At 34.1% G+C, this 14,879-nt stretch overlaps 1 pseudogene; it reads left to right on the top strand.

Moving 5' to 3' along the window:
• LOC149886398 (uncharacterized) overlaps positions 1 to 14,879 on the top strand; it is a 44,359-nt pseudogene that overhangs the window by 17,579 nt on the left and 11,901 nt on the right.

Here is a 14,879-nt window from a genome sequence, read left to right as displayed (position 1 = left end):
CCACGTCCATTGGCGCATTTTCTTACAGGATACCTTTAAAACACATTTTTGGTTTTTGCGAAACTTAAGACAAAGTCGTTTATGGATTCAGACACACGATCACCTTTACAAAAAAAGAATACGACGACGCCATTTACAGAGCTGGAACTGTTGCCGCAGGAATGATCGACATCAAAAAACTCCGACTTTTTATGCCTAGAATTGAGCTGGATGTTTTGAAAAAATCCGAATTTTTGAATTTAATGGCAAAGAAAATTTCCGTTCCAGTGGCTTACAAAGCAAACAAAGTCGAAAGGCAAGCCATTCCAGCTGGTCTATCAGAATTCACCTGGACCCTTGGAAGGATAACGGACAAAAGCGCTCCGAGATTTATCGTGTTTGACCTTCAAACAAACAGAACTTCAAGTCAAACCGCAAATTCAGCCGTATTTGATCATTGCGATGTAAGCAATTTTTTCGTTACCGTCAACGGGATAAAATATCCAAATTACAATTACGACTTGAATTTTGGAGAAAAGAAAATTGTCATGGCTCATTCCGATGCGTTCTTGTTTGACGAAAAATATTACGGCACAAACGAGCTTGTTTGCCTATCTGGATTGTCTCTGCTTGAATATAAAAATTTGTTTCCGTTGTTTTTTGTCGACATCAGCAAGCAAAAGGAAAGAGTTGTTTCTGAAACAGCTGAATTGGTTGTCAACCTAAAATTCCGAAAGGCAGTGCCAGACGGCACCGTTATTTTCGCAGTGATCATATCAGACAAATTGATCCAATTTGTTTCAGACGGAACCAACATGAACGCTGTTTATTAGGTCAGAAAGACCGTCATGAGATTCATGACAAAAAAAATGATTTAAAAAATTTTTTTCTTTTTAAAAATAAAACATGAGACTAACAAAAAATTATCTGAAAAATTTGCTGAGGGAAAATGGAGTAACAAAAACCTCAAACAACTTATTGACTTTGATGCTGATTGCGGTTGAGAACAATCTTGTAAGCAAAGATTTGCTTTTGGAAGGTGCAAAAGAATACAAGCCGGTGGGTCGACCGAAAAAAAAAATAAAAACGGAAAATGCGAAAACGGAAAGTTCAAAAAACTCGATCGATCCAAAATACGAGAGGCTTGGTTCAATTCGAAAAAAACCTGTTTCTGTGAAAACGACCAACATCGAAACCGAGGAAGTGGTTGAATACGGATCACTTTACAAAGCGATGAAAAATACGGGGCATGGCTGGAGATGTTTGGAGCGTCAAGATGGAAAAGTGGAAAATGGAATAAAGATTGAAATTTTAAATTCTGAAAAACTCGAAAACAGAAAAAAATCCGAAAAAATAAAAAAAAATATCTAAGTCCGAAAAAAAAATTTCAATTCTCGGAAAAAAAAGAATTGAAAAAATTCTCGGAAAAAAGAAAAAAAATTGATTTTGAAAAAAAATTTTCTTGGCATAATAAAATGGAAAACAAAATGCGAAAAAATGAAAAAACACAAAAAATTGATTTTGAGTTAAATAATTTTCTTGGCAAAGAAAAAATGGAAAACAAAACTGTTAAAGAAAAAAAAGTCTCAGTGACAACATTGAAAAGTCAGGCTAGAGAACGGGCGATAAAAGGTTTCTCAAAAATGACCAGGGAACAGCTCGTTGAGGTCATAAAAACAACAAGGCCTGTCATTGGCCCTCATCCTGTAGCTCGTAGACGAACGACAGATGCGAGACCGGTTCCTGCTCCAAGACTGGTTCCTGCTCCAAGGCCGGTTCCTGCTCCAAGGCCGGTTCCTGCTCCAAGGTCGGTTCCTGCTCCAAGACCGGTTATTGCTCCAAGGCCGGTTCCTGCTCCAAGACCGGTTCCTACTCCAAGGCCGGTTCCTGCTCCAAGGCCGGTTCCTGCTCCAATACCTGACTGGTTTTCAAGAATCACAACAATTCTACATCTCCAACAGTTTAAATCAAATAAGTTCTCTCGTTGATCCATACGTTCCAACTGTGGTAAAAAATGCAGTGGAAAAAACGATAAAGTCTCTCAAACACGTTGTATTTGGTAGGCCGGTTCCTGCTCCAAGGCCGGTTCCAGCTCCGAGACCTGTCAAACCACGCATTCATTTTCAGTTGACCGATCACGCGTTGAAGCATATTGCCAAACAATTTTCGGATCAAGTTGAAAAAAACCATAAAGACGCCTCTACCTTTTTAAATTTGGCAAAAGACGGAGCGATGAAAGTTCTTCAAGAAAATAAAAATAAAAAAGCGATCCTTGTTTTGACTTGCGATATGGAAAGCGTTAGCCTTACTACGGGAGAGGAAGTGCATCGAATTGTACCTTTTTTGTCAAAAGCTAGTATTATTTTGGAGTCGACGGATTTGGGAGAATTTTACGAAAAAGCAAAAGAGGAAATCCTGGAAAACATGGTCAAATACAACAAAATGGGTTCGAATTGCACAGTGTCTGCCATCTTGAAAATGAAAATAATTTAATTGATTACAAGCCCATCGGAGGTCGATCATACATTCCTCTCGACGACTTTCTGGCAAGCAAAAAAGCAATCATAAACCTGGAAAGCGAAGACAACGAATGTTTCAAGTGGAGCGTCACCAGAGCGCAGAACATGAAAGAAAAACATGGAGAAAGAATTGACAAAGACTTGATTGAAAAATCGAAAAATTTAAATTGGGAAGGGATTGAATTTCCAGTCAAACTCGATCAAATCAAAAAATTTGAAAAAAATAATCCAGAAATCAGCATCAACGTTTTCGGGTAAGAAAATAAATCCATTTATCCTTTGCAAATATCCAAATGTTTGAACAGAAAACATGAAATTGATTTGCTGCTTATTTCAGACGAAAAAACAAATCATTATTGTCTGATAAAAAATCTAAGTTGACTCATTTCCTCCCAAGCATCCAAAAAAAACGGAAAAAAATGTTATTGTAGAAATTGCTTGCAGGGGATGAAAAGCAAGGAGGATCTTTCAAAACATTCAGCCTATTGCAACGAGCATGACGCGGTTCGAATGGTTCTTCCTCCAAAAAAAATCATTCATAAAATTTGAGAACCTAGGTAACTCGATGAGGGTTCAATTTATAGTTTACGCGGATTTTGAATGTTTTACCAAACCGATAGACTCGTGCGAACAAAATCCAGACCAGTCTTACGCCAAAATGTTTCAAAGGCACGTTCCAAGTTCCTTTTCATTTTACATAAAATGTTTTGACGAAACCGTTTATAGCAGCGAAATATTTATTTCCGAATCGTCAAACGAGAACCAAGACGTAGCACAATTTTTTGTCGAAAGTTTGGAAAAAGAAATAAAAGAAATTTTTGGAAAAAACTTGAAAAAAAATATGGTTTTCACAAAAGACGATGAAAATAATTTTAAATCCGCATCAGTTTGTCACATTTGCGAAGAAAAAATTCTCGATAAAGAAAAAGTGCGCGATCACTGCCATTTTACTGGAAAATATCGAGGAGCGGCTCACAACAAATGCAATTTAAAATACAAAAATCTAAAATTCGTTCCTGTCGTTTTTCACAATTTGTCGGGTTACGACAGCCATTTGTTTATCAAAAAATTGGGAGGAGAAATAACCTGCATTCCATGCAACGAGGAAAAATACATCAACTTCTCAAAAAAAATCAAAGTGGGAGAGTACATTGGTAAAGATGGAAAACCTAAAGAAAAAAAAATTGAATTGAGATTCATCGACAGTTTTATATTCCTTTCCTTCGGTTTGGATGCTTTGTCTAAAAATTTAAAGCCGGAACAGTTCAAAAACCTCGCAAAATATTATGAAGGAGAAAAATTCGATTTGCTTCGTAAAAAAGGCGTTTACCCTTACAATTGGGTTAACACATTCGATAAATTTCAAGAAACGCAATTGCCTCTAAAAGAAGCGTTTTTCTCAAAACTCAACCACGAGGAAATAAGCGACGAAAATTACGCGCATGCGAAAAAGGTTTGGAACGTGTTTCAATGCAAAACGTTCAGAGATTATCACGATTTGTACAACGCGTCAGACGTTTTGATTCTGGCGGATGTCTTTGAAAATTTTAGGAACGTTTGCATTAAAAATTACAAGCTCGATCCAGCTTGGTATTACACATCTCCCGGGTTGGCATGGGACGCTTGCTTGAAAATGACAAAAATAAAATTGGAGTTGTTGAGCGACTCAGACATGCTTCGAATGATACAAAAAGGAACCCGTGGAGGAATCAGCATGATTTCAAACAGGCATGGAAAATCGAACAACAAATACATGGGTGACTCGTACGATCCAAGCCAACCGTCTAAATTTATCCAATACTTGGACGCCAACAACTTGTACGGATGGGCTATGTGCAAACCTCTTCCCACTCACGGTTTCGAATGGATGACAAAAGACGAACTTTCCGATTGGAAGTCGGTTCCTTGCATTTTGGAAGTTGATTTGGATTATCCAGAAAATCTTCACGACGAACACAACGATTACCCTCTGGCTCCTGAGAGAATGAAAATTGGAAAAGTGGACAAACTCGTTCCAAATTTAAACGACAAAAAGAATTATGTCCTTCACTGCAAAAACCTGAAATTGTACGAGCGATTGGGACTAGTCATCTCCAAAATTCATCGTGGAATAAAATTTGAGCAACGGGATTGGATGAAACCGTACATTGACCTAAACACCGATTTAAGAACAAAAGCCACCAGCGAACTTGAGAAGGAATTTTTCAAGCTGATGAACAATTCGGTGTTTGGAAAAACAATGGAAAACATTGAAAAGAGAGTGGATGTGAGACTGGTGACAAAAAAAAAAAGAAGCAGTTAAATTATCTGCAAAACCAAATTGCGACAGACACAATTTTCGACAAAAAAATGGTTGCCGTTCACATGAAAAGAACAAATATTTTTTACAACAAACCAATTTATTTGGGAATGTCCATTTTAGATTTGAGCAAAACTTTAATGTTTGAATTCCACTACGATTACATTAGAAAAAAATATTCCGGGAAAGCAAAATTGTTAATAACAGACACGGACTCGCTGGTTTAGGAAATAAAAACGGACGATTTTTACAAAGACATTTCCGACGATGTGGAAAGCAAGTTCGACACGAGCGATTTTAGCAAAAACCACCCAGCCATTCAAAGAGTTGGGTTCAAAGTAGGCTTAAACAAAAAGGTCATTGGGATGTTTAAAGACGAAACCGGAGGAAAACAGGTTGAAGACTTTGTCGGTCTCCGGTCAAAATTGTAATCTTAAAAAATACATCAAGAAAAACAAGAAAAAATATGCAAAAAATGCAAAGGTGTCAAAACAGATGTCGACAGATACATTACCCACGACGATTACAAAAAATGTCTCGAAACCAAAAAAGAAAAAGTAAACAAAATGAGAGTCATCCAATCCAATTTGCACAACATTTTCACGGTGGAAATAAACAAAATCTCTCTCAGCTCCGACGACGACAAAAGAATCATTTTGGAAGATGGAATACACACGTTAGCTTATGGTCAATACAAGTTAAAAGAAAAGGAACAAAAGGTAAGTGAAAAAAATGAGGGAACAAATTAAAAAAAGGAAAAAAGGTAAGTGACAAAAAAAAATTAACAAATTAAAAAAATAAACAAAATGATCAATGTGGAAGGAGTTATTTTGCCGAACGAGGCTTTGACCAATTTTCAATTGATGGAAGCAGCAAAAAAACTAAAAATAAAAAACTTTCGTGGAGTTTTTATCAGAGACATATTACCTAAAAAACCAAGAAAAAAAGAATGCGGGATTATCAACATGGGGGATTCGAGCACGGGAGGATTTCATTGGGTGTGCTGGTACAAAGACGGAGACGCAAAGTTCAGCTTTGACTCTTACGCTCAACCCCCTCTCGTCGAGCTCGTCGACTATTTAAAAAGCCCTGTCTTTTACAACAGCGAAAGGGTCCAATTTGGAGACACGTCTTATTGCGGTCACTTGTGCCTTTACGTCTTGAAAAAATGTGAAGAGGGAAACAGCCTTCAACACGTCGTCAACACCCTTTGGTGACTGAAAATTGAATTTAAAAAATTTTTTTACCCCTTTAAAAAATGATTGACAAATTCAACAGAAACGAATTCAGCGCTTATTTCGACAATCTTGCATCAGACTCAACAAGCAACGTTTATATTAAAACGGATGGGTCCAGCACCATTACTGCAGATTTAGATTTCAACTCAAACAAAATAATCAAATTGGCAGAACCAACCAACTCACACGACGCAGCCACAAAATATTACGTGGACACGCATTCGACAGGAGGAGGAACTGGCACTGTAATTGGAGCTGCGGACTTGGATTTGAATTTTCAAAAAGCAATCAATTTGAACGAACCGACCAATCTTCACGACGCCGCCACCAAAAATTACGTCGACGTCAGCTCGAGCATGCATGTCAAAACTGACGGAACGAGCACCATCACTGCGGACTTGGATTTAAATTCCCACAAATTGATCAATGTTACAGATCCAACCACTTCTCACGATGCTGCCACAAAAGGTTACGTCGAAACTCGAGTGGCTTATTCCAATATTTTATACACAGACGACAACATGACGTCACACAAATTGACCAATTTGGCAGAACCCACTTTAGCCTCAGATTCAGCCACAAAAAATTACGTGGACACGCACGCTTCAGGTGGTGGAACTACTGTGGGGACTGCGGACATGGATTTAAATTCGCATAAATTGATCAACGTGCTAAACCCTTCAAATGCACAAGACGCCGCGACAAAAAGTGACGCGGACGTTTTGTCCCAAAAATCAAACTTCATAGGTTTTGTTCCCAATTCAGGATTTTCATCCTTGGGGTTAAAATCGCAAACGGTGGCAGGATCAACCACCGCACCAGTCTTTAGCTATGTAGACGGTCCTGGTATTCTAAGAAGATTATGGCTTGCTTTGAGTGGAACTGGAACAAACGTCCCCGGATATGTTTTTATTCGGATATTGGCTGACGGAGAAATCAGAGTGGGAAATTATTCAACAACCACTGACGCTGTTGGTGTAGACGTCGCTGCTCTTGCTTGTGACTTGCTCTTTTCCCCTCTAGGCGGTCCTTTTTACGCCAACTCTTTGCAAGGATGCAACTTTTTCAACACCACTTCCTTGGGAGGATATTTTACCGTCGACTTGCCGTTTACATCAAGCTTGACCATCCAATTGGTCAATAATAATACTACAGCCATTACTTACTGGGTTCAACCGTTCATTTCCACATTCACCTCCATCCCTCCTCTCCTTTCCTCCGTTAAATTGTACTGCAGGACGTTCAGATATTTTCAAACGACTTACGGAAACGAATATGTTTTGCTGAACACCAATGGAAATGGAAATGGAGTTTTTTTTAAATACATAAGGATGCACGTCACTGGAGCTTCTGGAAACTGGTGGGAGTCAAGAGTCCGAATGTACGACGGAAATTTACCTCCAGGAAACGGCACTGTCCTTAGCCCCTGGACACCTTACAGTGCAAACAACTACAACACTTTTCCTGGTTACGACGCCGACAGCAAATGCATCTTTTCCTCATCTGGACTTGAAGATTTTTACTTGTCCTCGTGGAACGGATTAAACATATCCTCGTTCAACAACAAATCGACTGGGCTGCTGTATCAATCCAATGCTTCGATCGGATCCACCACCACCATTTCCTTTTACAGAAATTTTGCAGAAGCAGACTCCATGCCCAGCGTCGCAGCCGGCAGAAGGCTCGTCGTCACTCTCAATTCCGGTGACGCTCAAGTCGATCAATCCGGAAGCTTTTACCTTGTTCTCGGACAAGCCTATTTTTACGCCTGATTCTCAAGATTTAAAGACCTTTACAAAAATTAATTTTTTTTTTCATTACGCGTTATGTCACGTCATGAAAAAATTAAAAATATGTTTTTGTCGTCGGAATTTTTGTCCCAGAAAACTTTCAACCCCACGATTAACAAAATTTTCACAACGATGATAAAAAAATAATGATTTTGTACCAGAAAATTTTCACCTCGCGATTATCAAATTTTTAGCAACAGTGATGAAAAAATGATTTTGTCCCAGAACTCCCCTTTTCTAGTAGTGATGACTATTAGGGATAAAGAAGGATTTAATCCAATCTCTTAAATATCATAAAAAAAGAACTTTCTGGGTTTTATATGTAGATTATGACTATTGATATTTAACAACACAAAACCATGTCAAATGTTTGTTCATAGTAGGTTTAACATTGTACTTTTTAATGTATATTTCAGTGCATTAACATAGTGTGGGCTACACTTTCCAACTTATTTTCAAAAAGTGATTGAAACCCTTATGCATTTGTTTGAGAACTTGTTCAGTCCAGTAACCGAAGCCTTTATAATTGGCGTCCAGTAACCGAAGCCTTTATAATTGGCGTCCAGTAACCGAAGCCTTTATAATTGGCGTAAAAAACAAAATTAACTTTATTTATTGAATGGTTTTTGTAAGTTTTGCAAGTTTCGCAGTTTAGCTGTTGAATTAGACTTATCCTTGCCAAGTTTCTCTTGGATATTGTTATTATTCTTACTCAGATTTTTGAGTGATTGATAGAAAGTAGCTAAGGAATCCCTGCCTTCCATTTACATCTATTTTGATATCAGGCTCTTTTTTTTGGTAGTAGGTAACTTACCTCATTATGAAATTCGTTCAATATTGATGAATTCTCATTAATGAGAATTCATCAATATTGAACGAATTTCCTATCAGCTTGTTTCTTTCAATCAGTTTAATATTGAAACCATATTTCATACTTCCATGCTCCCTCACTTCTCAGAAATTGTGCAACTTCAATTCTATTGTGATTACTTAAAAATCATAACAAAATAGTTACAAAAATTCGCTTTAAACTCATTTTTAAAAAAAAATTTTTAACCAGATTTTTTAACGGAAAAATTTTTAGCTGGTATGTAGTTTTAATTAAAGTTTGTACAATATATCCAAAGAAAAAAATGGATTACTAAGTTTTTCTTGCAATAAGTTGCTTTGGACCAAACGTTTTTAAAGATAAAGTGTTCTGAAGTTTTAGATAGAAACGATCAGAACTTTGCTTTGTGTTTAAGGGGATATCGGTTTTACAATGCCTGTCTAATTCTTTTGTTTTTAAAACTTTATACAGGAATTCTTTGTCCTGCTTATGCAAAACAATCTTGATATACATGACTTTCTGCATTTTTAATTGAAACATCTTCAGCTTTAAACTTTAAATGATCATAGGTCTAAAATGGAATTAGATTTTTTAATAAAATTTGAAATCTATTTTTTAGAAACTAAAAAACAAATTTTATGATTTCATATGAAATATTATGATACTTTAGGTCAGCTCTAGTTACCCTAGCTTTTTGCAAACTATCTTCGTTAGGCAATATCATCAACATACTAGAATTTGTCAGATGTCTTTACATACCTATCTTGAACAACAAAATTCCTGAGCAATCCGTTAAAATATGTGATTTCTCTCTCGGCCTCTAACGAAAAAAGTTGTTTTTTTACATTATTGATATGTTAAAATGTCATCTAATTATAATAAAATTTAAAAAAAACAATTTCTAAGAATGTTTTGCAACGTCTTAAAGCATGTTCTTATTCACATGTGTCTCATTCTCTTTTTAAAGATTTTAAACAATATGTTGCTATTAAAATGTATAGTAGTCTGAAAAATATTAGAACTGCCTTTAAGTTTCATTGATTTCTCTGGCAGGAACATAGAATTTCTATTTTTTCATCCAGATATAGTCAGTAAAAATTTTTTACTTGCCAAAGTCAATTTTAATTCATGAAAAAGTTTACATTATTTTTCTTTTAAAAGCAGTTTATAAAAACGTTTTGAATTTAAAGGTGAGTTAGTGTGGTTTTCTTTCTTTCGTACGAATGTGCTATCTGTCTAAAGATACACTATTCTAATATTTTCTTATTTAAAAAAATATTTTTTTTTTGTTTGGAATAATATTTGCATACCTAGGAGTTTCATTTTTGGTCTTTATATAGTTTGTTTTTTTTCTGTGATATTTAGCAATAAGAATCGGAGACTCAAATCCAAAAAAGGAAATTAAGTATAAACCCTGCTGAAACTTGATGCATTCTCCCAAAAGAGACTGTCAAAAACAATAATCTTGGCCAGAATACAGTTTATTCCAGCAAGTGAAGGTTTAATGTAGAAGCGAAATTATTTCTGAAACGCTAGACCTGTGGTCAAAATGCACCAATCAATTTTTAGTAGTGAAGTGCAGTATAAACAGGTAAATAACTAGCGAGCAATTTTAGGGTAGAGTGGAGTAGGATGATTTTAGGACTACCACCATTTGTGTCAGATATAAAATCTGGTCCATTCAAGATTCGCTATTCACTGACTGAGGAAGAAGTCCTTACTGGAATTCATACGTCTATAGAGGATCAAGGATCACCAACACTGGATAGCTGCTGATTAGAGCAAAGTAAACTTAATGACATAAGTCTGTTTTATAACTTCATATTGGATTATTTTACTTTTTTTACATACAGCTTTTACTGTTATTGTTTTTTTTTTTTTGATCAGCAATTAAAAAAAACTGACTCGATGAGATATTGCCAACTCAACTGAAAGAAACCTTGATACTATATTGTTTCTATGCGCATTGAAACAGCTTCACTCTTTGTTAATTTTTGAGCAGCCATTTTTCTGGTATTACACCTCTTGAAAATCAATTGGTACAAATATTATGCAACCAAATTTCTGACTCGAGGTCCAGCTTTTCTGAGTATAGGCAGTCCCAAATCAAGTTCTCTCTTGAACAGTATGAGTTGCTCTCTGCCGAAAACCAACTTTCATTACAATCTCCCTTTAAGTGAATGCATTATATTTTAGTAAGACTTCTAGCCTCTTTTTCTTGAGCTTGGGTCTGTGAGCATCAGAAAAGCAAAAAAAATTATTTTAAAATTAAGAATAAAACATAGAAAAGTTAATGTCATAAAGCTGCTAGGTATACAAATAGGTATACAAAGTAAAAAAAGCAACATTAAAAACAGTAATAAAACATCATAGAATGTTGTGTCTTAAGACAGCCAGCACTTTGTGTAGATATAAAAACAGAAACTTATCTCAAAATTTCAAAACCTTAGATTAAGTTATTGAAATTTCAAAGTTTTTTTATTTTTCAACAACTAAAAATCAACATTTGTTGACTAACTACATTTCTTTATTGATCTAAATGCAAAACTAAAAATCCAATGCTTCAGCCTGAAAAGCCAATCAAATTTAAAGTTGATTCTAATATTTCTCTTACCACTGAATATCCGTAATACATTTTTAAATAATATAATTTGGACAAATCGTTAAATAATTATTTTCGTCAAAATATTTAAACGCTTGAGTATTTTTTTTTTTTTAATTACTTTATTTTTTGTAGCTTTACATGGGGATATATTAGCGATAAATGTGGAAGAAAGTTATCTCTTCTTGTGGCTGGATGTTGTCTTGCAGTTACAACACTGATGTTTGCTTTTTCTTTCAACTATACATGGGCTGTGGAGACAAGATTTTTGCAGGGTTTGAGCATGGGTGATAAAATATTACTATTTGTATTTGCAAAAATTTTATTGCATGGTTTTGTATATCTCATAACTATTTTTTGACTAAAATATTTTTTGCTTCATTCTTATAATCTATTTGCTGTTTCATTTGATATATGATCTCATTTAAAATAAGAATAAAAATGGTTACTGTAAGTGAATGAGAACTAGTCAACTGAATCAGATTTGAGAAAAAAAGTAAATCTATTTAGAGAATGTGTATTTCTTGAAGCAAATATAATGGCTTTAAGCAAAGTTATAATATAAAAACTCTTCTTAAAACAAAAGGATCATAAACGTTTTTCATTTTTTCACCGGTTTCTTTCAATAAAAATTTTCGGAATGTGTATTTTCACATTCTCTATTCAGTCATTAATGTTAAGTAGCTGCAATTTTAAATGATATTTTTCTTTAAAGGAGTTCTTGTGATTGCAAAGGCTTGTATCTCAGAGATTTCTGATGAACAAACCTTGCAACTGGTATTGGTTTAATATTCTCAGGATACAATATTGGGTTAATTGTTGGTCCCAGTATGGCTGGTTAGAATGTTAGCAGTTTTCTCCCATATTTTAAACCTTAAACACTAGATTTACAGGCTGCACCTACAGATTGTATTAGCAGATTTTAAGAAATAACTTTTTGATGAAAAAAAAGTAAATTGAAGTGGCCATTTAACCTTTTTGAGGATGTATCTGTTATAACTTTGAATTTATGCTTTCTGACGCATAGATTGCATTTGACTGTTTGTATTGTATAATCTGATTGCATAAAATGCAATATAATAAAAAAAAACACTAGCAACCAAATGCAATTTTTCTAAAAGCAGGATAAGATTTCAGCAGAAATTAAAATGTTTTTATACTATTTTTTAACTTTTAGGATATCTAGCCTTCCCTTCTGAGCAATATCCAAAGACTTTTAAAAAAGGTGAAACTTATATTTGTTTTCAAAGACAAATGATTATTAAGTTTGTAATAGACTTAGAAGTTTTTAACTATATGTTTTTTTGATGTCTTTTTTTATTTACATTTTAAAGTACTTTAACTTATTTAAAATGATATAAAAACTCAACATCTTCTTTTTTTTTTTTGCATGAAAAAGCTGAAAATGCATTAAATTTTATAAACTTAGTAGTTATTAGATATTTCTCTTACCTAAAACATTTTCGATCCAACTTTTTTTAATTAGCTTGTCTTAAAAAATGGTAAGGAAAAAGCTTTCGTCGTCCAGTTAAAAGTGATTCTAACATTCAGTTTTAAGCTGGCCAGTGGAGTCTGAGTTGCAAAGTCAGAGAAAAATAACTCTCTTTGTAGTAAGAGAAAAATAATTTTTTAATATTAAGAATAAAGTGAATTAGTAAATATGCAAAAGCACTTTATGATTTACTTATGATGTGAGAGCAATTTATCATTTGTATATTATCAAAGAGTAATTCCCATACGAAAATAGTTTAAAGTTGTATTTAGCTACTGGCTCTTGTACAAGGCTGGTAGCAACAGTCTACAGGTTTATGTATCAAATGATTTAATTCTGATTGAATTGACAACAATGTACCTCAATCGTTGTTGGATCAATATTTAAAATATAAAAAATGAAAATTATATGGGGTACTAACTACAGGTTATGGTGTATTTATGTTAGTATGATTTGTATCTACAAAACAACTTTGGTTACTAACTTACTATAGGTTACATAAGCAAACCTAACTACAAGTTTTGGTCTAAGAAAGTTTAAGAAATATTCTTTTAACTTATACATGTGATGCAAATAGCTATCTATCTTTTTTATTTAGTAATATATACCATAAATTTTTACAAAAGTCAGGGTTGGAGTTGGATATGCACTAAAGGTTGGAGTTGGCGCAGGAGTTAGGGTCGCATTATTAGCTAGCTGATTCCAGAACCCTGGTTTTATGCATTAGTTTAGTGTCATTGAGACTATGAGTATTACTATCTAACAACTTGACAAATTTTTCATAGAAGCCATTGACAAAAAAGCTGATGTATTTTTGATGTACAATGGCGTGCAAAAATTTCTCGCCAACGATTTTTCTTACTCTTATTTTGAAAAAAAAACTAACGATTTATTATCGTTATGAGATCTAATTATGAGATATAGGAAACAAAATAATACAGTAAAAGAATATTATTTATATTTGGGAATATATGTAGTAATTGTTATTATTCCATGTGCAAAAGTTTCCAGCTACTTTGTACTAAAAAAAAAGTTATTAATCCTCATGTTCTTCAATTGACTTAAACTAAATTTTATGATATTATTTTGTAGCCGTATCCTTTTTAGTGATAACAGCTGCACAACAAAGGGGCTTTCCTTAATCAATTAATGCAATAAGGTGGAATTTTGTCCATTCTTCTTTCAATGTTTTGAATAATACAGCTTTGTTTGAATATCTATGCTTTCCAACTTGATGATCTAGCGTTTCATATAAGTGCTCTATTAAGTTTAAGTCTAGTGATTGACATTACCAGCTTAAAACTCTGACATTTAAAGCAGAAAAACATAGTTTTAATAACTTAGATGAGTGTTTGGGCTCATTATCCATCTGAAATTTTTATTACTAAGGGATTGTTTTTTCAGCATATGATAGCAAATTGTTTTCTAAAACATCCTTGTAAATAACGTTCATATTTCAGTTGATCTTGACAAATGGTCTGACTCCTTTTGAAAAGAAAGCTCCTCAAACCAAGCCTCTTTTTTGGAATATGGATTTTTGGTGCCAAGTACCATTTGTTGTGCCAAAATGTTGTCATGCATGGTTTTTATCATCATTTCCAAAAAGCTTAAGTTTGTCTGAGAAAGCTACTTTTTTGAACCTTTAATTGTCCGATTTTGGCAAATAAATACAAGTAATAAAAACCAATTAGTAAAAAGCATTCAAATCAAAACGAGCCGTAAATTTAGGTTTCTGGAGACATTTTGATATGTTTTTTTCTTTTCAGTATGACCTCCAAACAAACCTGGGAAATATAAATTGCTGTAGAAAAGACTTTAACAATAATGATTTTAAAGTAGTTCCAAACAAATTAATTGAAAAAGTTGAGCTTTAATATAAAACGATCTTCACTTATTCTAGCGTCTTTATAATCAAACGAATTTTATTATAACGCCTCTTAACGTCCTCTAAAGTTGACACAAAGTTAAGTGCAAAGAACTCTTAAGATCTTGCACCAGGCGTTAGTCTTTTTTTTAAATAAAATAGGAAATATTATGGCCTTTTTTTAAAAAGAGTATGAAATGTTACTGCCTAAAACTTTTGCACAAGACTGTATTTGATGACTATATCTGTTATACTCTATAAATTTTT

This window comes from Hydra viridissima, unplaced genomic scaffold (genome assembly GCF_058129835.1).
Source record: "Hydra viridissima isolate aposymbiotic clone 2 unplaced genomic scaffold, HvirCarnegie_v1 scaffold_7, whole genome shotgun sequence".
NCBI classification, from domain to species: domain Eukaryota; kingdom Metazoa; phylum Cnidaria; class Hydrozoa; order Anthoathecata; family Hydridae; genus Hydra; species Hydra viridissima.
This window is presented reverse-complemented; position numbering and strand designations above follow the sequence as displayed.